Consider the following 27,343-nt stretch of genomic DNA (forward strand, 5'->3'; position numbering starts at 1 on the left):
ATTTGTGAACAACATAAAAATTTGATTAAAGAAAAAAAAGTGCAAACAACGAAAACCATGCGAGAGAAGTAGCGGGGGCTAAGCTAGTACTAGTACTGAACATCTTGCGCCATTTTACACGGTCGAAAGCGTTTTCCAGGTCGACAAATCCTGTCAACGTGTCTTGATTTTTCTTCAGTCTTGCTTCCAAGTCCAACTTCAGGACTGTCTCTCTGGTGCCTTTACCTTTCCTAAAGACAACTGATCTATTGCTGACAGATCCTTAATTTTCTTTTCCATTTTTCTGTGTATCATTGTGGTCAGCGACTTGGGTGGATGAGCTGTTAAGCTGATTATGTGATAATTCTCGCACTTATATGCTATTGCTATTTTCGGAATTGGGTCGATGACGTTTTCCGGAAGTCTGATAGATTCTATATACCAAGTAAATAGTCGTTTGGTTGCCACTTCCCAGAAATGTTACCGTCTGCTATATTTGGTCTCAAGTCTTCATAGGTCTTTCAAATACTGACTATAATGCTGGCTCTTCTATCTCTTCCATACCAGCTCCAATTTCTTCTTCTGTCACGACAAGAAGAATAATGTAGAATGTTACTAACCTTCGTTTTATTTAAAAAGCTTTAAAAGTTTTCACATAAAAAAATCGAAGGCGTTACTTTTCAGCACGCCCTTATAGAGATTATGGAGGAATTGAAAATAATTGATACTGAACCGATTTTTAGTGATTGGGAGTGAAGACTGGGGTTTTAGTAACTAACGAGACTGAACTAATACCAGTTATTGAAGAATTCATTTGCAACAGTAATATCGGGAGCTACAATGGAGATTCCATCGTGGCTATGGGACCACCAGCTTGGGAGGCGACGACAGGGACTACCGGTATCACAGTAACGCCCACAGATGGTTTCCTGTTCCTTTATAAGAATCTGAGCTCATTTACAACATTACCAGGATCCAAATATGAAAGACAACGCGATATCTGAAATAAGTATCAAGAGATTAGAGGCCTTATATCAACGAAAGTTTGAAAAGATTTTGCTGTTGAAATTCCGTAGGTGTAATATTACCAAATTTATATAACCTTAAAAACCTCTAAAATCGACAGATTCTCATTTAATAAAAAGGTGAAATTGGCTTCAAATCTAACGTTATGTGAAAGTTTATACTTCAATCATGTGACGATAAACACACAATTTAAGTGATTCATATCAATATTTGGCTTTTATTTAATAGTTTTCCATCTCAAAATACTCAAAAACAAGGAAATTCCAATTTCATTCAATTTAATCTCGTCGATGAGAACTATCCCACCATAACACCATATAATCGCTAACGAGTCTATGGTCACCAGTCACCACAGGACAACCCAACACATAGCTATGAATATCCATTGCACCACTTTAGTAGTATGGCGTTAAGTGTTCTCTTCTCTACGTGCCAAAGCATCAGCCCAACTCGTTATACCCTGAACTGCAGAAATTAAATAGCTTATCAGGCTTGAAGATTGATATATATTGAACGAAGCCAGCTACGCATAGACACCACTTGTGCTAGATAACTAATCAGTATACTGGCCTACGGGAGTGTAGTGCATCAGATCTTACTTAGAATTAGGGGGAGCCCTATTGGGTGCAATAAAATTTCTATTAATTTAACAGTCGCTGGGAACCAGTATCAGAAGGCCACTCCGACTGCAGTTTATTACAAATTACAATATCATCAGTCCTTTGCTCACACTGAATGTGGCAAACTGCAAATACACTTCGTGATATATTTCATCAGGATACACAAGGCGTGTAATGCTTTCACAGGCACTGCCGCTAATGGTGCAACCTTCCTCTTTCATCTAGCATCTGGTGCCGGAAAACGTCTGAAAGAAGAAACGCCATTAGAATAATAATCTTGCACGACGAACACACAAGCACAAACCGTCAATCACGTCCCTCCACAGCAGTGCAAAACGTCACTGTAGGGCACTTATAGCAACGTGCACAGAAGGGAAGAGAACTAACGTCCCACAGCAATACTATGCCACAACGCTGGAACAACTGACGTGGGACGCACGCCGTGCTAGCACGTCACGCCAGACGCTGACAACACTGAAGTTGCTTCGCGACCCAAGAAGCCGCGCGAAGTGGCCACACGGTTTGAGGCGCCATGTAAAGGATTCACGGATTGCGCGGCCCCTCCCGCCGGGGGTTCGAGTCCTCTCTCGGGCATGAGTGTCTGTGTTGTTCTTAGCATAAGTTCGTTTAAGTAGTGTGTAAGTCTAGCGACCGATGACCTCAGCAGTTTGCTCCCTTAGGAACTCACACACATTTGAACATTTTTTAACATAACCCAAGATCCGTGGTTAATTTGTAGCGTCTGCTGTCCAACTGCTTCCACATTCCTAGTTGGTGCACGAGCAATAGCACCTCTTTTCACTACAAGATATTTACAGTAGCGGAAGGTGAACACTCACCAAAACAGCGAACCAAGGAGCCTGTAGTAACAGCAACGGTGGAGCAAAATCGAAACTGAACGCCGCTCATCAACTCATAGACCAGAATGTGTATACAGAAAACTACTACCAGCTACGGCACGATGATGAGCTAAAACTCTTAATACCAGATCTAATGTACGACACAAAACCAATCAACTGAACGTAAATGAAGGGCTTTACTCAATAATCCGGTATCGCTTTTCCATCAACGGCCCCGCCACTATTGTAATACATCCTAATAAAAAAAAGGACCCAAAAAATTCTCTACGGTGATATTGATGCAGGTATCGACGGTCGATGGATGAATGTGTGAAGTTGCAGCGCATTTTCACCACTTAGCTGGGGCAAGGATAGTAAACAGGGCACATGTCGACCCTAAGGGGTAAATTCTTAGCGAACTTCATCCCGTGTAGTCAGTTGGACAGCAGCTATGCGCTGGAAAAACGAGACGTCCAAGTAAAGCTAACAAAGAAAGCATCCACACACCTCCAAGAAAGATGCCACCTCCTGAAGATTGACTCGTTCCATCCAAAACGACAACGTCAACCCGATGGGTAGACGAAAGCGACCAAAACAGTGCGGATGAAGAAATGAAAGAATGGCTCTGAGCACTATGGGACTCAACATCTGAGGTCATCAGTCCCCTAGAACTTAGAACTACTTAAACCTAACTAACCTAAGGACATCACACACATCCGTGCCCGAGGCAGGATTCGAACCTGCGACTGTAGCAGTCACGCGGTTCCGGACTGAAGTGCCTAGAACCGCACGGCCACCGCGGCCGGCAAATGAAAGAAGTTTCCGAAACTAAAAACAGACTGTACGCCAGCCCCAAAGGGGATGATTTCTTCAATGAAAATGTCTCCGTACACGAACTTTCTAAAGAACAACCCCCCCCCCCCCCTGAACCGATTGCTACCTGTGAATATTATTAAAATGTGTTTTTTAGCTGACGTTTGGGAAACGAAACTGCAAAGTGTTTCTTAAAGTTTGATCAAGTAGAACGAACTATATCTGACGTACAGGTATACTAGATCGCTACAGTAAACCTTAATAAGATTCATAGTTCCTTTAAATTACAAACCTTACAAGATTGTATAGATGCTTCTGACAGTGACCTCATTGTTTTACAAGAAGTGACAGACATTCACCTTGGCTTCAACGCTATAACAGACCCAGGGCATGGAACGGAAATGGGCACAGCTCTGCTCACAAAGGAGGGCATAGTAGTCTAAATGTGGTAAAACTGTCCAACAGTAAAGGCATAGCGGGCATAATAAACAACATACCACTCACTAACGTCTGTGCCCCTTCAAGGTCCAGCAATAGGCGTCGCAGAGCGGAGTCCTTTAAAGAAGTTGTCCCTCTGTTTGGAGCCCAATATGAACACCTTATCCTGGGAGTGGATTTTAACTGTGTGCTGCATGCCAAACACCAAACTCCCAATTCCAAGTGTACTGACCTGGAACGTATAAATGAATTAAGGCTAATACTCATGGGAGCATATGTTCGGTGCAGCCCCTGGCTTTACTCACACCACAAGCCGCTCGGCGAGTCGTCTAGACAGGATATACGTAACGCACAATTTGAAACACCTCATTTTCCAGTCTGAAGTACATCTGCACAATCAGTCTGATAAAACAAGGGACCTCCCGAGGTAGAGGCGCATGTAAGCTCAACCAGTCACATCTGGAAGACCATACTTGTCAGGAGGCATTCACAAAGTACGGACAGAGTGTGAAAGCAAATTTAGCTCGTACAACTCTGGCACTTACTGGTGGCTGAAACATGTCAAACCTAAAATAAGGAGGTTTTTCATCAATTACTCGAAAGACAAAAAATTTTTCTACAAATGAACTATAGAATTCTACTTCCAGTGACTAAGGGATTTGTAAAAATCAGATGCAACAGTTGTGGACAACTACGGAAGAATTAAACATTGAAGCAAATTTAGGGCACTTGTGCGTAAACAACTGGAAGGCTACCAAATAAGGTCGCTTGTCCAGAATACAGCACAGCGCCGGCCGGGGTGGCCGAGCTGTTCTAGGCGCTACAGTCTGGAACCGCGTGACCATTACGGTAGCAGGTTCGAATCCTGCCTCGGGCATGGACGTGCGTGATGTCCTTAGGTTAGTTAGGTTTAAGTAGTTCTAAGTTCTAGGGGACTGATGACCTCAGATGTTGAGTCCCATAGTGCTCAGAGCCATTTGAATACAGCACAGCACGAGGTCACTTCCATTTATCATGTCATCCGTGAAAGCAAAAGGGCATCTCGCGAGATATTATCTGAAATAAAAACTAACGATAGAAGGAAGCTGACGAAGCAAAGTGAGCTTAAAGAGGCAACAGTACAGCATTTTACCTCCTTAATGACTAGTCAACCCGTCGACGAACAGCTTCAAGACGAGTTAATGATAAACCTGCAAGGCAAAGTATCCCACCCGGAAGCACAAACTCTCATCTCGGAAGTGACCGAAGAAGATTTCGAAGAAGCTATATATGAATGCATGAAAAATAAGGCTCCAGGAGCAGACGGAATATCGGCAGAATTTTATCGCAAATTCAGTGGACTCGTAAAAGCCAAGTTTACTCTCATATGCCACGAACTACTAAACCCTGACAATGACACCCCGAAAGAATTTCGAGGTGGACTCGTAGTGGCAGTAACGAGCCGCGCGGGATTAGCCGAGCGGTCTTAGGCACTGCAGTCATGGACTGTGCGGCTGGTCCCGGCGGAGGTTCGAGTCCTCCCTCGGGCAAGGGTGTCTGTATTTGTCCTTAGGACAATTTAGGTTAAGTAGTGTGTAAGCTTAGGGACTGATGACCTTAGCAGTTAAGTCCCATAAGATTTCACACACATTTGAATATTTGAACATTTTGACAGTACCGAAAAATAATACAAAAATTATAAGCGCTCTGAGGCCAATAACGCTTTTAAACAGCGCTTAAAAATATTTGGTTGCATCCTAGCTCTCAGGCTGAAAACCAAAATGACCAACGTCACCGACCATTATCAGACAAGTGTGGGCAAAAACACAGGAAAATTCTGCAGACCGTCTGTGATTACAGGGAAATAATTTCAACGGCCGACGTCGGCAAAATGAAATGAGCACACATCTCATTAGACTTCGATAAAGCCTTCGACAGGGTCAATCATCGTTTCCGACTTCGGGCCATGGACTCAATGGGCTTTCCACCTAGATTCATTGCAGTAGTACTCAATACGTTAACGAACAACTCAGCCAGATTTGTCATCAGTTGACACATTACCCGCCCGATTGAAGTCACCAGCTCCATTAGGGAAGGGTGTCCAATGTCAATGGCACCCTTCGCCATCGTCATCGAACTTCTGCTTGTCTCCCTTATGAAACATATGCAGGGAGAAAAGATGGTGTGTAAGGCATACGCTGATGATGTTGGATCTCTAGTCGTGAATGGCACTACAAATAGTAACAAATTTGAACGGGCATCTGGTGAAAAACAATAGAACAAAGTCGGGGATTTTCAACATCCTCCTTGAAACTGGTACCCAAACGCAAGGTCTGTTACTCGAGCTTGTAAACATGAAATTTCTCGGCATAGATGTTAAAAGAACTGTAAAGCACACTATTTCTGCGAATGATCGACAATTACTCAACCCCATACGTGCCTGTGTACAAGAACATAGTATTAGGAAACTCGATGAACTTTAGAAAGCAACAGTGGCAGATGTATACATCACTTCGAAAGTTAATTACGTAGCACAAGTTCTACCACTACTTGCGACTTTGTCTAAAAGCATCACATCTACACTAGGACACTTTGTGGTGGATGAAACCTCACCGATATCAGCAAAACAGCGCAAGCCTTATACCTTTCTACCACATACAAACAATGAAAAGATCCAAGTGGTACCCTCGCCGCACATTTGTTAAACGAGATAGCTCCTGCCGACATCAGTGCACCTATAAATGTCAAACACATACCCAACGGACTATACCACATGAAATACTTTTTAGTGAAAAAGACGCCATGAAAGTGAAAGAACTTTATAATAACTTGATGAAAGACAAACCCAGAAATGATGTAGAACAAAAATATCCTTGTTAAAACTGGGACATAATCTGGGAAAACATCCACTGTGGGAAGCTGCCAGCGTATGTGGCATAGATCTAGTATTTTGCTGTCAACAGGAAAATTACGACGAACTCTAAACTTCACTTCATTCTATTCGATTGACAGAGTCACCGCTGTGTACATTATGTAATATACCAGACACCGAAGAACATAGATTGTTGTGTGACAAGGTACAAGACATATGGCTGTACATAAGACAAAAGATAGCGAGCATCAGCAGAACCAAGCCCAACACCATTACGCCTGCTGAATTTTTAAATCCTGACAGAATACCTTACCCTAAAACAATACGAAACGCAATCAACTGTTTGAAAGGCCAAAGGGTGCACTACATCCTAACTAAAGAATCAAACAATAGGGAGGACTTTTGGGTATATATTACAACTGAGCACCACACACTGATGTTTACTAAAAAATACAAAGAAAATTATGCAAATTTTAAACTAAAACAATTACAAACAATCGAAGCGAATAATTACACATTCAAACATGTCATATATTAGACGAATGATTTTTGGTTAAAATCTTTACTTCAAGCAGCAGGAGGAGGTTTTGAAACAACAAGTCAACATCTAACATTCTGCGTGGTGTCTGTTTGTTCTAAGTCGTGTCTCCCTACCACTTTTGCGCAACGACGCTCTGAGCGTGTTTTTTAGGGAATTGACTAGTTTGAACCTGGGACCTGTTGCTGGTAAGGAGACGCCAGACCACACATGACATGTAGAGTTCAGAAGAGTTCAGTGAGACTAGCGATGATATAACCAAATACTTAATGATTTCAGCGTCAGCTCCACTGCACTCCCTGTAAACGAATCTTAATACTAACTAAATTTAGTGGTAGGGGTTCAAAGCTTTCCTATTTTTAGTTAGCTGGTAAAATAACGTCGAAAAAGCAGTTAAGTTTACCATTGGAATTTTTAATCTACTCACAAAACATTGTTTATAAATTGCTCTATTGATAAAAGAAAATATTTTAATACAGGATGATAAAAACCAACTGCGTTCAACAAAAAATCTGAACGAATATTCCCTAAATGAGTTCTACAATGGATCGAAGGATGACCTATGCCATATCAAATCTATAATCTACGTTTAAATTAAATTTCATAAAAGAGAAAACTATCGAAAATGGTCTACAGTGACCCTCAATTATCTTCAATTACTTATGAAATTTGCCGTAAATTACAATGGCTCAATAATTATATACCAGAAAAATCATCGCGTTTCAGATTTTAACTTCTACTAGCAAATGTGAATACCATGAGCTTTAATTGACGACCGACATTAGTACTACACAAAAAGGGGGTGTAACAGATGACACTTATGCAGTTCTGAGTGAAGCCTTATGCAGCATCGCGTGCGTTCACTACCTCGTCGGTGTTTAGGCAGCGTCAGCGGGCGGCGGGCGGCGCAGCTCCACACACCTCGCCATCTCGGAAGCAACTCTCTTTAACTTCTCCTTACTACAATTTTGCCGAAGTTTGTTTAAGAAACGGTATCTGGCTGTGTTTTCAGCTGACCAGCGTCTCAATGTTAACTCTAAGCTCCACCTACAAAAATTCTGTCTATCCAATGGGAAACGTTATACTTTTCGTGGTGGAGCAATGTTTTTTAACGTTTGCAACGTAACAGAGATGCCTATAGTCTCACGCTAAAACTTGCAGCTGGTGTGGCCCTTTTAGTGTTATCGTAAGATCTGTACTGTTCTTCTGGAGGGCTCTATCTTTTAACAGGGGCTGGGGGGTGGTCTTGGCTGTCGGCTGACGACGTGGGTGTCTGTCCCTTATCGTAGGGCCTTCTCGCTTAGACGACTCTGCTCTCGGAACTGCGTCTGTTTCACGGTTGGAAAGGTATGACATGCATTTAGGCATTCTTGTGTTAGTCTGTAGTATTCCATTTGCTCACTCGTTGATCGTATTACTTTGGTTAATTCAATGTCATGATTTATTCGGAACTATGTGACATACTGTCGGATTTGCTTATCACGTCAGGGTTTTCATGGAAGTTGTTGGATTTGCCTGACACCTTACAAACAGAGAAGATCATTCAGTTTAGACCACTTAAGCCCATATATATGTATTATTTTGTTTTGACGAAAGCATACAACACAGTGATGAAACTGGCGAATACCTTTTATTTAGTGTTTTATTTCTTTCTTTTTCTTTTCACAAGAAGACATGTTTTATGTTAATTATGAGTCAAATCAGCAGCAGAAGCCTATTGTCTTGTGACAGCCAGAGCGAGAGCACCAGCAGCAGCGAGTACTGTTTGTATAAAGCGTTTTTGTACTTATTTGCTGCGCTTAGCTTTTAAATAGTTTTTCTGGGAAAACCTAGCGTAGTTTTCGCGTCTCGTATTTCAGTGAGTGTTTCTTGATTATCAGAGTAGCTCATCAGAAGATTATCTTGGGAATTTGTCACCGTATAGAGTAGGGTAAACATAGTCATGTGTAGGGACTGTGGTTGTTGTGAGCGGACGCAAGGAGAATTGGTCACTCTTCGGGGGCAGGTGGAGGCTTTGTCTGTTAGGCTCATCGAGCTCGAGGCGCAGGCGTCGGCTCGTAGTGGCGTTGGGGCAACTGTGGTGAGACCTATGCCTACTTCGGTGGCCTTGGAATCACATGGAACCCCTGATGTCGCTGCGTCTTCCGGCAGTGAGCATCTTACCGGTCAGCCATCACTCCAGGGTGAATGGCGGACAGTGGTGGGCTCGCGCGTGCCTGGCCGAAAGGCAAAGGTGGGATCTGGCCTCGTGGCAGCTGCCTTACCCCTTTCCAACAGGTACGGGGTGCTTCCTAGTGGTGATGACATCGTTTCCGAGCCACCACAGGATGCCTCGCCTGTTGGGCCAGTGGCCGATTCTCCGGCAAGGTTCCGACAGTCACAGAGGGCGGGCCTATTAGTTATAGGGAGCTCCAACGTTAGGTGGGTTATGGAGCCCCTCAGGAAAATAGCGGGTAGGTCGGGGAAGAATGCCAGTGTGCACTCGGTGTGCTTGCCGGGGGGTCTCGTCCGTAATGTGGAGGAGGCCCTTCCGGCAGCTATTGAACGCACTGGGTGTGACCGGCTGCAGATAGTAGCACATGTCGGAACGAATGACGCCTGCCGCTTGGGTTCTGAGGCCATCCTTGGTTCCTTCCGGCGGCTGGCTGATTTGGTGAAGACAACCAGCATTGCACGCGGAGTGCAAGCTGAGCTTAATATCTGCAGCATAGTGCCCAGAGTCGATCGCGGTCCTCTGGTTTGGAGCAGTGTGGAGGGTCTAAACCAGAGGCTCAGACGACTCTGCGACTATAATGGTTGCAAATTCATCGACCTCCGTTATTGGGTGGAGAACTGTAGGGCCCCCCTACACAGGTCAGGCGTGCACTACACACCGGAAGCAGCTACTAGGGTAGCAGAGTACGTGTGGCGTGCACACGGGGGTTTTTTAGGTTAGAGGGACCCCCCCTTGGGCGAAACGATAAAATACCTGACGGCTTACCAGAGAGGACATTATCGTCGTTGATAAAGAACGTCCGTCCTCAGAGACCAAAAACAGGAAAAGTTAACGTAATATTGGTAAACTGCAGGAGTATCCAGGGCAAGGTTCCTGAATTAGTATCTCTTATTGAAGGAAATAGTGCGCATATAGTATTAGGAACGGAAAGTTGGTTAAAACCGGAAGTGAACAGTAATGAAATCCTAGACACAGAATGGAATATATACCGCAAGGATAGGATAAACGCCAATGGTGGAGGAGTATTTATAGCAGTAAAGAATTCAATAATATCCAGTGAAGTTATTAGCGAATGTGAATGTGAAATAATCTGGGTTAAGTTAAGTATCAAAGGTGGGTCAGATATGATAGTCGGATGCTTCTATAGACCACCTGCATCAGCAACCGTAGTAGTTGAGCGCCTCAGAGAGAACCTGCAGAACGTCGTGAAGAAGTTTCGTGATCATACTATTGTAATAGGGGGAGACTTCAATCTACCAGGTATAGAATGGGATAGTCACACAATCAGAACTGGAGCCAGGGACAGAGACTCTTGTGACATTATCCTGACTGCCTTGTCCGAGAATTACTTCGAGCAGATAGTTAGAGAACCAACTCGTGAAGCTAACGTTTTAGACCTCATAGCAACAAATAGACCGGAACTTTTCGACTCCGTGAATGCAGAAGAGGGTATCAGTGATCATAAGTCAGTGGTTGCATCAATGACTACAAGTGTAATAAGAAATTCCAAGAAAGGAAGGAAAATATATTTGCTTAACAAGAGTGATAGGGCACAAATCGCAGAATATCTGAGTGACCACCATCAAACGTTCATTTCTGAGGAAGAGGATGTGGAACAAAAATGGAAAAAATTCAGAAACATCGTCCAGTACGCCTTAGGTAAGTTCGTACCGACTAAGGTCCAAAGCGAGGGGAAAGATCCACCGTGGTATAACAATCATGTACGAAAGGTACTACGGAAACAAAGAAAGCTTCATCATAGGTTTAAGAGTAGTCGAATCATAGCTGATAAGGAAAAGCTGAACGAAGCGAAAAAGAGCGTAAAGAGAGCAATGAGAGAAGCATTCAACGAATTCGAACATAAAACATTGGCAAACAATCTAAACAAGAACCCTAAAAAGTTTTGGTCATATGTAAAATCGGTAAGCGGATCTAAATCCCCTATTCAGTCACTCGTTGACCACGATGGCACCGAAACAGAGGACGACCGAAGAAAGGCAGAAATACTGAATTCAGTGTTCCGAAACTGTTTCACTGCGGAAAATCGTAACACGGTCCCTGACTTCAGCCGTCGCACGGACGCCAAAATGGAAAATATTGAAATAAACGATATCGGAATTGAAAAACAACTGCTATCACTTAGTAGCGCAAAAGCATCCGGACCAGACGAGATACCTTTAAGATTCTACAGTGATTATGCTAAAGAACTTGCCCCCTTTCTATCAGCAATTTATCGTAGATCGCTGGAAGAACGTAAAATACCTAGCGACTGGAAGAAAGCGCAGGTCGTTCCCATTTTCAAGAAGGGTCATAAATCAGATGCGGAATAATTATAGGCCTATTTCGCTTACGTCAATCTGTTGTAGAATAATGGAACATGTTTTGTGTTCTCGTATTATGACGTTCTTAGATAATACAAATCTCCTTCATCATAACCAACATGGATTCCGCAAACAGAGATCATGTGAAACTCAGCTCGCCCTATTTGCCCAAAAAATTCACAGTGCCGTAGACACTGGCGAGCAGATTGATGCCGTATTCCTGGACTTCAGGAAGGCATTTGATACGGTTCCGCACTTACGTTTAGTGAAAAAAATACGAGCTTACGGAATATCGGACCAGGTTTGTGATTGGATTCAGGATTTCCTAGAAGAAAGAACACAACATGTCATTCTTAACGGTTCAAAATCTGCAGATGTAGAGGTAATTTCGGGAGTACCGCAGGGAAGCGTGATAGGACCGTTATTGTTTACAATATACATAAATGACTTAGTTGACAACATCGGTAGCTCCGTGAGGCTATTTGCAGATGACACGGTTGTCTACAAGAAAGTAGCAACATCAGAAGACTCGTACGTACTCCAGGAGGACCTGCAGAGGATTAATGCATGGTGCGACAGCTGGCAGCTTTCCCTAAACGTAGATAAATGTAATATAATGCGCATACATAGGGGCAGAAATCCATTCCAGTACGATTATGCCATAGGTGGTAAATCATTGGAAGCGGTAACGACCGTAAAATACTTAGGAGTTACTATCCGGAGCGATCTGAAGTGGAATGATCACATAAAACAAATAGTGGGAAAAGCAGGCGCCAGGTTGAGATTCATAGGAAGAATTCTAAGAAAATGTGACTCATCGACGAAAGAAGTAGCTTACAAAACGCTTGTTCGTCCGATTCTTGAGTATTGCTCATCAGTATGGGACCTTTACCAGGTTGGATTAATAGAAGAGATAGACATGATCCAGCGAAAAGCAGCGCGATTCGTCATGGGGACATTTAGTCAGCGCGAGAGCGTTACGGAGGTGCTGAACAAGCTCCAGTGGCGGACACTTCAAGAAAGGCGTTACGCAATACGGAGAGGTTTATTATCGAAATTACGAGAGAGCACATTCCGGGAAGAGATGGGCAACATATTACTACCGCCCACATATATCTCGCGTAATGATCACAACGAAAAGATCCGAGAAATTAGAGCAAATACGGAGACTTACAAGCAGTCGTTCTTCCCACGCACAATTCGTGAATGGAACAGGGAAGGGGGGATCAGATAGTGGTACAATAAGTACCCTCCGCCACACACCGTAAGGTGGCTCGCGGAGTATAGATGTAGATGTAGATGTAGATTTTACTTCATCACCTTTCTGCAGAAGAAAATTTTACGTATTAGCAATAATGAGTTTCGTTACTTCTGTTTTGCAACGCACTGAGAAAGAAATTATAGATTCTGTTACGTTTCCATAAAAATTATATAAATGCCTTCTCAATTGAAATTTATATTTCTTTTTATTCAAGTCATATTGCAGACAAAAGGCAACAGAAGGGGCATACTTAGTTTCCCATTCAGAAGAAACGCTGTTGCACATCATCAGGTTCAATTCTCTCTTTAAAGGCGGAGAAGCCAGGCCGAGAAGGCAAAAGTTGGCGAGCGTAAAGGACGGGTTGAAGGGGGGGAAAGAGAAGACGGCGGTAGAGCACTTGCCTGAAACAGACAAAGGTCCGACACACAGTTCAATCTGCCAGGAAGTTTCATATCAGCGCACACTCCGCAGTAGAGTGAAAATTTCATTCTTGGAATGGAAAAACTGCTTACCTGGTCTGGCACGCTTGCTGAAAACGGTACATCCTACAGTGACTGATGTTAAGTCCCATAGTGTTCAGAGCCATTTGAACCATTTTTTTTGCAAACATAAGAAATAATGGCAAATAACAGTAGCACTGGAGTAACTCTTCTCGCCCTCCATCCGTGAACAGAACGGGGAGAAGCCTTGAAATATGACACAATAAAAAGTATTCCCCACGTCGCGCTTGACAGTGATCCGCAGAGTGTAGATGTAAGTTTAGATGGCCAAGGAGTTGATAAACGTTTTACAATATTTCGCCATAAAAACCTGTTCTCTGAATAAGGTGAATTAGCTAGTGTTACTCAGCGTCATGGTTCGAGTGGCCGGCAGTTAGAATTTGTCGGCATTTGTTTTACATTCTTCAGCGAGGCAAACAAAACTGTGTCAATTATCCTTGTCATTCTCTGCATGCATTTCATTTTGCCTGTCAATCACTCCGTCTTACGTGAATTCCAGATAGTTAACAGTATTCGACCATATTTCACAGCAAAATAAAACGCTGCCATTGTTTAAACCTCAAACGTAACCTCTGTGATCATTCCTCTTCATATCTCCACACATTCTTACACCCGGAGTAGTATTACTTTTGACTTGTTAATCATACTTTCAACGGCTAATACCACTGTTACTTTCCATGAAGTGCATAATTCTACTCTTCACTACTAGAAAAACTGTCCTAGGTTAATACATGGTTCCTAGCCAATTATTTGTCAATAAACTTTGAAAGAGAAAAAACTCATTACTATGCAGCACGGAATTTCTAAGAGATTTTACTCCAGACTTTGTCCAAAATACGACGGTGAACAGACAGAAGAGGCTGAAAGTGTCAAATTCTTGGGATTACAGGTTGGTAATAAGTTCAACTGGGCGGAGTATAGCACAGAACTGCTGAAGAGGCCAAAATATCTTTATTCGCCATGTGGATGTTGTTGTACATAGGTGTATTAAAGAATATCTAGCATACTTTGCTTACTTTCATGGGATAAAAAATAAAATTATGTTTTGCTAAAGGCGGCTGCCATCCAGAAACATATTTATAATACGCCACTGTTTACAGTGGATCGATGGGGAAACAATAATTTCAATGATACCCAAAGAAAAATAAACCGTCGCTGTCTGCAATGGATATTAGTTTTCTTATAGTTCGTTTAGACACCGCATATAAAAGAGGAACGAATTTTCTAATTTATGAAATGAGAGTGGCAACCTTAAGCCCCCAAAGTGTTTGTGCTGTTTCTGTCTTGGGTTTACTGCAAAACGCAGTTCTCTTGTGGTAGGGATAGCAGACGCATGACAGTGTGAGAGTGAAACAGCGCGGCAACTAGAACCATATTCAAAAGTCCAAGTACGCCGAACACACGATTCTTGCGGAAAAAAACGGTCTAAATTGAACACGTAATTGCCTCGACAATCTGGCGGTATGTGGACAGAATCACTGTCGCGTCCAGCCATGGTGAAATGGTACCGCGAATCAAGGTCGCGTAGAGGAGGGTCATGCTGGTCGGGAAGGATGGCCACTCGCAGCCGTCGCAGCCTTTCCGACGATGGGGGCGTTTACCCAGTGGTTCTCGAACTGCTCCGTAACCAAGGAATCGATTTTCCTCGTCGAGGACCTGAACAGTCGGGAGATGGCTCCGACAGTTTTTGAGATGGTGACTATGTTGCAAAATAGTGTCATCACTTTGAAGTGTACTGGAACATCCAACAAAACTTAATTGACTTCTCAAAACAATATATAACTTACTTTTTGGAGTCCCCTTGTAAGATCCTGGAACAGTGATTACACTACTCTCCCTACTTAATGAAAACTAGAGTAAGAACACGCTGATCACTTAATTAATGGAACTGTCAACGTGACCTGAATAGCTAATGATCCAAAGGTTTCATTTCAGCTTCTACGTCTACATCGTTGCTCTGCAATTCACAATTAAGTGCCTGGGACCTTGCACCTATTTCTCTACCGTTCTACTCTCGAATGGCGATCGGGAAAAACGAACACTTAAAGCTTTTCATGCGAGCTCTAATTTCTATTACTTTATTATTATGATGGTTTCTCACTGCCTGTTTGCGGCTAGGGTGTACATTTAATTATCATTTCATTCTAGCGAAGCTGCATGGTCATCAACTGCAGCTGTTCTTTCGGAAACAGGTACTACCTTCACACATAGTTAAAATGTGGCATCCCGACCATTTACCTTCTTGTGCGAACGCACACACTATGCCCGAACTTGTACGGGACTTGGTACATTAATCTGCGACAAGTAATGAGTGTGATGGCCAAACATCTATTAAACGCACTACGAATAGGGTGGTGTGGACATGTTGGGAATGTGGGTCTCACGGGGAGCGTGCAGGGGATAAGTCCCTGCAGGCGCACTATCCTCTGTCGCCTCGGTGGTTCAGATGGATAGAGCGTCTGCCATGTGAGCAGGAGATCCCGGGTTCGAGTCCCGGTCGGGGCACACATTTTCAACGTGTTCCCAATGAAGTATATCAACGCCTGTTTGCAGCTAGGGTGTCCATTTAATCATCATTTCATTTACAATAAACACTGTGCCTAGTAACCAGGAGGTGCAGGGATCAAGTCCTCGTCCGGCATACATTTTCACTCGCCACTGCTAATTCAGCACAAAGTCCGGATGCAGCTGATATCATCAGTTACTCCCATCTCCTTTCTCCCGCCTCCCCCTCCAATTTACATAATAATAATAGTTGAAGTACAGACAGTTCTGACGCTGCGAAATGGAGTGCGTCCTCGGCTGTAATGACCACAGAACACAGTGATAAGTGCCGAAAGCATTTCGCAGAAGCCGGATGCCTTCTTTGTACCTCACCCGCTGGCGGTGGACCGAGCCGCGCTACCGCCGAAGCGTGCAGCGTCTCCTTTAATTAGGAGCCGGTAATTGCGAGGGCGGCGTCTCGGTGACGGGCAGTGGCGAAGTGGCGGTGGTGGTAGTGGTGGCAGCTACAGCTGCAGGAAGGGTGGCCCGCGTAGTAATTACTGCCCGTACCTCGCAGCGAGGGCACGGGTGTGCGGGGAGGTGCGGGGGGGGGGGGGGGGGGGGAGGAGAGAGAAGAGAGGTTAGGGGAGCGACCGGCAGAGCAGCCGAGCGATGCTTACCTCCGACGGTTGCCAACTGCAGATTAGCAGCAGCCCGCTCCCAGGGAGGTGGGTAGTTCTGGCTGGTGTGTAAGGCCATCATTGAGACCGTGCAGCTTGGTGCGTCCACGACAAGCGATAAAGAAACACGGTTAAAGCCGTTCATTAGAAAACGTTACCCATATCAGAAGGAAATTTTCACTCTGCTGCGGAGTGTGCTCTGATATTAAACTTCCTGGCAGATTAAAACTGTGTGCCAGACCGAGACTCGAACTCGAGACCTTTGCCTTCCACGGGCAAAGACTCGAACTAGGAAGGGCACTTCCCCGCGGAAGACAAAGCTCCCGAGTTCGAATCTCGGCCTGGCACACAGTTTTAATATACCACAAACTTACGTTATCATTATCACTTACCTTCGCTCGAGTTATAAGTCGCTGGTGTGGTGCAGAGACTCTCTATGCACGGATTTCGTCCCTTGGGAATGCCACAGTCTTTGGCTACATAACACAACCACATCCACACCGATGTGTCAAAACATTATAAGCACCTGTTGAATAGCATGGTTCACTTTTCAAATACAGTGCACAAAATTCCCCCACAAGTTACGGGACAGTGGTTTGTGGGCACGCGGCTGGCACCAGATGTATGTTACAGTGGCTACAGATCTACATCTACATCTACATCCACACACCGCAAACCACCTGACGGTGTGTGGCGGAGGGTGCTTTGAGTACCTCTATCGGTTGTCCCATCTATTCCAGTCTCGTATTGTTCGTGGAAAGAAAGATTGTCGGTATGCCCCTGTGTGGGCTCTAATCTGTCTGAGTTTATCCTCGTGGTCTCTTCGCGAGATATACGTAGGAGGGATCAATACACGGCTTGACTCCTCGGTGATGCTATGTTCTCGAAACTTCAACAAAAGCCCATACCGAGCTACTGTTCGTTTCTCCTGCGGAGTCTTCCACTGGAGTTTATCTATCATCTCCGCAACGCTTTCGCGATTACTACATGATCCTGTAACGAAGCGCGCTGCTCTCCGTTGGATCTTCTCTATCTCTTGTATCAACCCTATCTGGACGGATCCCATACTGGTGAGCAATATTCAAGTAGTGGGCGAACAATTGTACTGTAACCTACTTCCTTTGTTTTCGCATTGCATTTCCTTAGGATTATTCCAATGAATCTCAGTCTGGCATCTGCTTTACCGACGATCAACGTTATATGATCATTCTACTTTAAATCACTCCCAATGCCTACTCCCAGATAATTTATGGAATTAACTGCTTCCAGTTGCTGAGCTGCTATTTTGTAGCTAAATGTGAAAGTTCGCAGCACATTACACTTGTGTACATTGAGATTCAATTGCCATTCCCTGCACCATGCGTCAATTCGCTGCAGATCCTCCAGCATTTCAGTACAATTTTCCATTGTTACAACCTCTCGATAAACCACAGCATCATCCGCAAAAAGCCTCAGTGAACTTCCGATGTCATCCACAAGGACATTCATATACATTGTGAATAGCAACGGTCCTACGACACTCCCCTGTGGCACACCTGAAATCACTCTTACTTCAGAATACTTCTCTCCATTGAGAATGACATGCTGCGTTATGTTATCGAGGAACTCTTCAATCCAATCACACCGTTGGTCTGATAGTCCACATGCTCTTACTTTGTACATTAAATGACTGTGGGGAACTGTATCGAACGCCTTGCGGAAGTCAAGAAACACGGGATCTACCTGGGAACTCTTGTCTATGGCCGCCTGAGTCTCGTGGACGAATAGCGCGAGCTGGGTTTCACACGATCGTCTTGTTCGAAACGAATACTGATTCCTACAGAGTAGATTTCGAGTTTCCAGAAAAGTCATTATACTCGAGTATAATACGTGTTCCAAAATTCTACAACCGATCGACGTTAGAGATATAGGTCTCTAGTTCTGCACATCTGTTCGACGCCCCTTCTTGTAAACGGGGATGACCTGTGCCCTTTTCCAATCGTTTGGAACGCTACGCTCTTCTAGAGACCTACGGTACACCGCTGCAAGAAGAGGGGCAAGTTCCTTCGCGTTTTTTTTTTTTTGTCATCAGTCTACTGACTGGTTTGATGCGGCCCGCCACGAATTCCTTTCCTGTGCTAACCTCTTCATCTCACAGTAGCACTTGCAACCTACGTCCTCAATTATTTGCTTGACGCATTCCAATCTCTGTCTTCCTCTACAGTTTTTGCCCTCTTCAGCTCTCTCTAGTACCATGTAAGTCATTCGCTCATGTCTTAGCAGATGTCCTATCATCCTGTCCCTTCTCCTTATCAGTGTTTTCCACATATTCCTTTCCTCTCCGATTCTGTGTAGAACCGCCTCATTCCTTACCTTATCAATCCACCTAATTTTCAACATTCGTCTATAGCACCACATCTCAAATGCTTCGATTCTCTTCTGTTCCGGTTTCCCCACAGTCTATGTTTCACTACCATACAATGCTGTACTCCAGACGTCCATCCTCAGAAATTTATTCCTCAAATTAAGGTCGGTATTTGATATTAGTAGACTTCTCTTGACCAGAAATGCCTTTTTTACCATAGCGAGTCTGGTTTTGATGTTCCTTGCTCCGTCCGTCATTGGTTATTTTACTGCCTAGGTAGCAGAATTCCTTAACTTCACTGACTTCGTGACCATCAATCCTGATGTTACGTTTCTCGCTGTTCTCATTTCTACTACTTCTCCTTAACTTCGTCTTTGTCCGATTTACTCTCAAACCATACTGTGTACCCATTAGACTGTTCATTCCGTTCAGCAGATCGTTTAATTCTTCTTCACTTTCACTCAGGATAGCAATGTCATCAGCGAATCGTATCATTGATACCCTTTCACCTTGTATTTTAATTCCACTCCTGAACCTTTCTTTTATTTCCATCATTGCTTCCTCGATGTACAGATTGAAGAGTAGGGGCGAAAGGCTACAGCCTTGTCTTACACCCTTCTTAATACGAGCACTTCATTCTTGATCGTCCACTCTTATTATTCATTCTTGGTTGTTGCACATATTGTATATGACCCGTCTCTCCCTATAGCTTACTCCTACTTTTTTCAGAATCTCGAACAGCTTGCACCATTTTATATTGTCGAACGCTTTTTCCAGGTCGACAAATCCTATGAAAGTGTCTTGATTTTTCTTTAGCCTTGCTTCCATTATTAGCCGTAACGTCAGAATTGCCTCTCTCGTCCCTTTACTTTTCCTAAAGCCAAACTGATCGTCATCTAGCGCATTCTCAATTTTCTTTTCCATTCTTCTGTATATTATTCTTGTAAGCAGCTTCGATGCACGAGCTGTTAAGCTGATTGTCAGCTCTTGCCGTCTTCGGAATTGTGTGGATGATGCTTTTCCGAAAGTCAGATGGTATGTCGCCAGACTCATATATTCTACACACCAACGTGAATAGTTGTTTTGTTGCCACTCCCCCCAATGAATTTAGAAATTCTGATGGAATGTTATCTATCCCTTCTGCTTTATTTGACCGTAAGTCCTCCAAAGCTCGTTTAAATTCCGATTCTAATACTGGATCCCCTATATCTTCTAAATCGACTCCTGTTTCTTCTTCTATCACATCAGACAAATCTTCACCCTCATAGAGGCTTTCAATGTATTCTTTCCACCTATCTGCTCTCTCCTCTGCATTTAACAGTGGAATTCCCGTTGCACTCTTAATGTTACCACCGTTGCTTTTAATGTCACCAAAGGTTGTATTGACTTTCCTGTATGCTGAGTCTGTCCTTCTGACAATCATTTCTTTTTCGATGTCTTCACATTTTTCCTGCAGCCATTTCGTCTTAGCTTCCCTGCACTTCCTATTTATTTCATTCCTCAGCGACTTGTATTTCTGTATTTCTGATTTTCCCATAACATGTTTGTACTTCCTCCTTTCATCAATCAAATGAAGTATTTCTTCTGTTACCCATGGTTTCTTCGCAGCTACCTTCTTTGTACCTATGTTTTCCTTCCAAACTTCTGTGATGGCCCTTTTTAGAGTTGTCCATTCCTCTTCAACTGTACTGCCTACTGCGCTATTCCTTATTGCTGTATCTATAGCGTTAGAGAACTTCAAACGTATCTCGTTATTCCTTAGTACTTCCGTATCCCACTTCTTTGTGTTTTGATTCTTCCTGACTAATGTCTTGAACTTCAGCCTACTCTTCATCACTACTACATTGTGATCTGAGTCTGTATCTGCTCCTGGGTACGCCTTACAGTCCAGTATCTGATTTCGGAATCTCTGTCTGACCATGATGTAATCTAATTGAAATCCTCCCGTATCTCCGGGCCTTTTCCAAGTATACCTCCTCCTCTTGTGATTCTTGAACAGGATATTCGCTATTACTAGCTGAAACTTGTTACAGAACTCAATTAGTCTTTCTCCTCTTTCATTCCTTGTCCCAAGCCCATATTCTCCTGTAACCTTTTCTTCTACTCCTTCCCCTACAACTGCATTCCAGTCGCCCATGACTATTAGATTTTCGTCCCCCTTTACATACTGCATTACCCTTCCAATATCCTCATACACTTTCTCTATCTGTTCATCTTCAGCTTGCGACGTCGGCATTTATACCTGAACTATCGTTGTCGGTGTTGGTCTGCTGTCGATTCTGATTAGAACAACCCGGTCACTGAACCGTTCACAGTAACACACCCTCTGCCCTACCTTCCTATTCATAACGAATCCTACACCTGTTATACCATTAGCTGCTGCTGTTGATATTACCCGATACTCATCTGACCAGAAATCCTTGTCTTCCTTCCACTTCACTTCACTGACCCCTACTATATCTAGATTGAGGCTTTGTATTTCCCTTTTCAGATTTTCTAGTGTCCCTACCACGTTCAAGCTTCTGACATTCCACGCCCCGACTCGTAGAACGTTATCCTTTCGTTGATTACTCAGTCTTTTTCTCATGGTAAAATTGAACTGGTATGCCATCAGGTCCAGCGGTCTTTCCTCTTTTCAGCGATTTTGTGGATCAGAGGCATTTGCTGGCTAAGACATCAATGTGAGTTCACTGTCGTGTGATGCTTCTCAGACTACTACAGCTTGATTCTGGTCTTGTATCGCGAGATTTACCCTGCTGGAAGATGTCATAGACATCAAGAGAAGACATCAACCATGAAGGGATGCAGGGGCTCAGCAATAATGGCTCTGAGCGCTATGGAACTCAGCTTCTGAGGTCATTAGTCCCCTAGAACTTAGAACTAGTTAAACCTAACTAACTTAAGGACATCACAGACGTCCATGCCCGAGGACCGCAATAATGTTTACGCAGAATATATGAGTCTGGCGCGTCTTGACTTTCGGAAAAAATATCATCCACACAATTTCGAAGATTGCAGGAGCTGACATGTACGAGAATTATCGCAGAATCAGCTTAACAACTAATGCACATAAGTTGCTAACAAGAATAATATACAGAAGAAAGGAAAAGAAAATCGCGGCTGTGCTAGAAGACGATCAGTTTGGCTTCAGGAAAGATAAAGGCACGAGAGAGCCAATTCTGACGTTGCTGTTGATAATGGAAGCAAAACTGAAGAGAAATCGAGACAGGTTCATAGGATTTGTCGACCTGAAAAAAGCGTTCGACAATGTAAAATGGTGCAAGATTTTCGAAATTCTGAGAAATATACGGGTAAACGTAGGGAATGGCGGGCAATATACTATATGTACAAGGAACTAGAGGGAATAATAAGACGGGAATAAGAGAGAAGTGCTCGCATTAAAAAGGGTCTAAAGCAATAATGTAGTCTTTCATTCCTACTATTCAATGCATGCATCGAAGAAGCAATGATGGAAATAAAAGAAAGGTTCAGAGGTGAAATTAAAATTCAAGTAGAAAGGACATCAATGATACGATTTGGTGATGACATTGCTATCCTGAGCGAAAGTGAAGAAGTATTTCATAATCTGCTGAATGGAATGAACAATCAAATGAATATAGAATATGGACTAAGAGTAAATCGAAGAAAGACGGAAGTATTGAGAAGTAGTAGAAATAAGAACAGCAAGAAACTTAATATCATGATTGGTGGTCACTTAGTAGATGAAGTTAAGGAATTCTGCTACCTAGGCAGCAAAATAACGAGTGACGCATGGAGCAAGGAGGAACTCAAAAGCAGACTATCGCTGGCAAAAAGGGCATTCCTGGCCAAGAGAAGTCTATTACCATCAAACATAGGGCTTAATTTGATGAAGAAATTTCTGAGAATATGCGTCTGGAGTATGGTAGTGAAACATGTGAAACGTCCCCTTAGAAAAATTAATGAATTACTGTGCTGATAAACCTCTTACGTTATTTGCTTTTCAAACAGCTGAGCAAAACTGAACGTTCTCATACATTACTCTCTTTACTTATTCTGATCAACACTAAACTGACACACAATATTTTTAGCGCAACGCAATCTGTCTATCAAAAATCCCTACAATGGCCCTGACTAACAATAATCTATACCTTTCACAAATCACTTACCTCACAAAAACTTTCGTTACTCGAACTACTGCAATACAGCGAGCGCCACTACTGCCAGCTAAATAAAAGATTCAAACTACTGAAGGCACTAACTACTGATAGGCATAGTTAGCAAATGAAGGATTTTGATAGCGAACAAACAATGTATTTACCTTAATAGTGTTCAAAAGTCATAATATATATTGCAGTTCATGACATCCATTCTTACAAATGTACTGTTTCTGATGGACACACGTCCAGATCATCCGCTCTCAAAAATCCGACATCTCACTTCCCAACATCCACCACTGGTGGCGGCTCACCTCCAACTGCGCAACGCTACGCGCTGTTAACAGCCAATTGCCCAACGCTACAATAGCGACTATTGCAACAATGCCGACCAGCCTCAGACTGCACACAGCACAGCCAGTGATTTTCATACAGAGCGCTACGTGGCGTTACCAATATAAAAACCTAAACAGCCTACTTGCACATGGACTGTGGGAAAACCGGAACGGAAGAGAATCGAAGCATTTGAGATGTGGTGCTACAGGTGAATGTTGATAATTAGGTGGATAGATAAGGTAAGGAATGAGGAGGTTCTGTACAGAATCGAAGAGGAAAGGAACTGAAAAGGAGAAGGGACAGGATGACAGGACATCTGTTAGGGCATGAGGGAATGACTGCCATGGTACTAGAGGGAGCTGTAGAGGACAAAAACTGTAGAGGATGACAGAGATTTGAATACATCCAGCAAATAATTGAGGACGTATGTTGCAGGTGCTACTCTGAGATGAAGAGGTTGGCACAGGAAGGGAATTTGTGGCAGGCCGCATCAAACCAGTCAGAACAATGACGACATAGAAAACGTTCTGTCATGGCCTCTTCAAGTTCTACCATGGGTCACACAAGAGCCCCACAAAATTTACCCCATTGCGTAACTCTGCTCTCACTGGCCTGCATTTCTGGCTCTTTTGAAGCAGACGTTCACCTGGACGACGGCGTGTTAACATCTAACCACCAACCAATTCGACTGATTCGACAGACGACACGTCACTATTGATCTACGGTCAAAACTCAGTGATGTTGTGTCCACTGCAGTCGTAACTGACGATCACTAAGGTGTCGTGTGATGTGGGGCTCCATGTTCAATAGTGGTGTGTTCCGAAACACTTGTGCCTGCACCACCGTTGTACTCTGTCGTCATATCTACCACAGATCGTTGCATATCCTGGATTACACAGTGGATCCTCCGTTGTGATGAGACGTGGACGTCCAGTATCGTGAGGCCTACGCGTTATTCTACCATTCCTCGATCACTTGCCGTAGGCGCTCACGACAGTACTACGCCAACCGCCGACCAGCTTCGTCGTTTCACAGATTCTCGTTTCCAGTCGGAATGCCTCATCAACGTGCCCATTGTCAAATCCGCTTATAAACTATGTGATCAAAAGTATCCGGACAACCCAATAAACACACCTTTTTTCGTATTAGGTGCGTTGTGCTACCACCTACTGACAGGTACTCCATATCAGCGACCTCAGCAGTCATTACATCACTCCGGTAAATGCCAAACGACACCTCGCTTGCTGTAAGGAGCGTAAACATTGGACGAGTGAAGAGTGGAAAAACGTTGTATGGAGTGAAAAATCACGGTACACAACGTGGCGATCCGATGGCAGGGTGTGTGGGTATGCCTAATGCCTGGCGAACGTCATCTGCCAGCGTATGTAGTACCAAGAGTAAAATTCGGAGGCGGTGGTGTTAAGGTGTAGTTGTGTTTTTCATGGAGGGGGCTTGCACTCCTTGTTGTTTTACTTGGCTCTATTACAGCACAAGCCTACATTGATGTTTTAAGCACCTTCTTGCATCCCACTGTCGAAGAGCAATTCGGGGACGGCGATTTAATCTTTCAACACGATCGAGCACCTGTTGATAATGCACGGCCTGTGGCGGAGTGGTTACACGACAACAGCATCCCTGTAATCGACTGGCCTGCACAGAGTCTTGACCTGAAACCTATAGAACACCTTTGGGATGTTTTGGAACGCCGACTTCGTGCCACCGACCGACATCGATACCTCTTCTCTGTGCAGTATTCGTGAAGAATGGGCTACCATTCCACACGAAACCTTCCAGCGCGTGATTGAATGTTTGCCTGCGAGAGTGGAAGCTGTCATGAAGGCTGCGGAAGGTTCAACATTGTTTTGGACTCCAGCAATACCGATGGAGGGCGCCACGAACTTGGAAGTTATTTACAGCCAAGCGTCCGGATACTTTTGATAACAAAGTGTATCGGTGAGTTTCCTCATTTGCTACCCATATCTTTGCTAAAAAGACTGCCCATTCGCCTCTCTTCCTGTTATATTCTTTCCTTACCGCCTCACGTGCACGCAACTCCATCCGATGTCGGTTCGCCTCGCGGTGGCTCTTATCCTGTATTTTGGAGGAGGTATGTCATTGAGAATTATCGCACAATCATCTTAACAACCCATGCGTCCAAGTTCCTACAAGAAAAATATGCAGAAGAATGGAAAATTAAACTGAGGAACAGTTAGATGACGATCAGTTTGGCTTTAGCAAATGTAAAGGCACGAGAGAGGCAGTTATGATTTTGTAGTTGCTAACGGAAGCGAGATCTGACCTTCGAAAAGCGTTCGACAACTTAAAAATTTTCAAGACGTTCGAAATTCTGAGAGAAATATGTGTAAACGTAGGGAAAATACAATATGTACAAGGAACTAGAGGAAATAATAAGACGGGTACAACAAAGAAGTACTCGCATTAAAATGATCTAAAGCAATAATGTGCTCTTTCATTGTTACTGTTCAATACATGCATGGAACAAGCAATGACGGATGTAAAAGAAAGATTCAAGAGTTGGATTGAAATTCAAGGTGAAAGAATGTCAGTGATAAGATTCGTTGGTGCTGCTGCTCTACTCTGAAATTGAAGAAGAATTACAATATCTAATAAATGTGATGAACAGTCTAATAAATAGAGAATATGGCTTGAGAGTGAATCGAAGAAAGACGAAAGTATATAACAGTGATGGACGGAGGAAGGAGGACATAAAATGTAGACTAGCACTGGCGAAGAAGGAATTCACAGCCAGGACAATTGTGATAGTATGAAACACAGGCCTGTATTTGAGAAAGAAACTGCTGAAAATGTCCGGTTGGAGTACAGCATTGTATGGTGGTGAGATATGGACTGTTGGGATATCAGAAGAGATGTGGTGCTACAGAAGAATGTTTATAATTAGGTGGACTCATGAGTAGGTTCTCCGAAGAATCGGCAAATGAAAGAAAGTAAGGAAAACACTGATAGGAAGAAGGAACTGGGTGATAGGACATCTGTTACGACATCAGGGAACAGGGGGGGAAAACTCTAGAAGAAGTCGTTCAATAAAAAATTGACGGTTACAAGTGTTACTCTGAAATGAAAAGATTGGCACCGGAGATGAATTCTCAGTGATCCGTATCAAACAAGTCAGGAGACTAATGACTGAGAAAAAGCCACTTTGACAATATCTGTGTCATGGCAATGTAAATTCTGGGCTGGCATGCCAGTGAGACAAAGAAATGTGTAATTTTCTGGGGCTGGATAACTCAAATGGCAGTTATCAGCACTTTTATGGTTCAACTGGTTTAAATTCGATAACTTACTGTAATGTTTCTGTGACGTATTTATTAAAACAAGTCTAGCACCAGCAGGTAAGGTGGCTACCGTAGGATATTCATTGCAGTACCAGGTGGTTAGCTTGCAGGTTTGCAGTGAGCGTGTTCGCAGGCTTTATCTCTAAAACAATTAGTACGTACAACACAGCGAACTACCATTCAAATTATGTATATTGGATAATCAGCTTTCACCCACCCGGCTAACCGCGGGTGTTAAAGGCGTTGCTTCTGGAAAGGGGACGTGCGTAGGCCCCGGTCCTTTTTTAACTTTTAGATGAACCGTTATTGAAGTGGAAGTGGTACTGCTACTGATTTTAAACTTGTAGAAATAAGTAATATCAAAAACAGCAATTTTTATAAAATGTATTAACTACGTGACCAGTTTCGATACTACTTTAGTGTCATCTTCAGGATCCTGAGTATAAGAAATCACGACATGTAATATATGAAAAGTAATGGACAAATCTTGATGACTTTGTAATATTAAAGCAAGGTAACTTATAATGGTTATTTGAAAACAATGAAGCCCCATATGAATTGAAAGCTGTAGTTATGTAAATACTACATGTACGAAAGAAAGCTATTGTTTAGATATTATCCTATATATTTCAAAGATTGTGATACAAC

General features: G+C 43.3%; 1 non-coding gene across 1 annotated transcript; it reads left to right on the plus strand.

Annotated features, from left to right (window-relative positions):
* The first annotated feature begins 15,832 nt into the window (after positions 1 to 15,832).
* Trnat-ugu (transfer RNA threonine (anticodon UGU)) lies at positions 15,833 to 15,906 on the plus strand. The gene has a single exon. It is a non-coding gene; the product is annotated as a tRNA-Thr (tRNA).
* The last annotated feature ends 11,437 nt before the right edge of the window (positions 15,907 to 27,343 follow it).

Source organism: Schistocerca serialis, chromosome 9 (genome assembly GCF_023864345.2).
Source record: "Schistocerca serialis cubense isolate TAMUIC-IGC-003099 chromosome 9, iqSchSeri2.2, whole genome shotgun sequence".
Taxonomy (NCBI): Eukaryota; Metazoa; Arthropoda; class Insecta; order Orthoptera; family Acrididae; genus Schistocerca; species Schistocerca serialis.